This window comes from Pseudochaenichthys georgianus, chromosome 15 (genome assembly GCF_902827115.2).
Source record: "Pseudochaenichthys georgianus chromosome 15, fPseGeo1.2, whole genome shotgun sequence".
In the NCBI taxonomy this organism is placed as follows: domain Eukaryota; kingdom Metazoa; phylum Chordata; class Actinopteri; order Perciformes; family Channichthyidae; genus Pseudochaenichthys; species Pseudochaenichthys georgianus.
This window is the reverse complement of record NC_047517.1, coordinates 33,464,743-33,465,205: the sequence shown is the minus strand read 5'-3', so window position 1 is coordinate 33,465,205 and position 463 is coordinate 33,464,743.

Sequence of the window (463 nt, the reverse complement as noted above, 5' to 3'; positions counted from 1 at the left end):
TTATTATACATCCATGGTCACCGATCCTTATCCCTACAATAATGGCGGCAGAGTTTTTAAAGAGGAACAGGAGGTGCTGTTCTGTGTAATTGAGTAATTGAACAGGAAATGGAAATGAGTGGGATGAAAATTAATGAAGATGGAGTGGGATGACTAAATGAGAAGAGGAAGAGTTACCGTCTCTGTTCTATCTTCTTTCACATTCAAAAGATCACAGGTTGATTCGTATTGTAATGTTGAGAGACAGAAAGTTCTATACCTTTTATTACAATACGTTTGTAAAGGCCTATGGACTAGAGTTGAACATTAGGAATAGTTTCAAACTCACACAGTAGCATTCACCTAAAGTAAAACAAATATATGACAAGTATAATAATCAGTGAAATGTGCTACTTAGGCCTACACATATTATACAAAATGAAAGGAGCGAAAAATAACTTACAAAACCTATTTTTCAACAGGC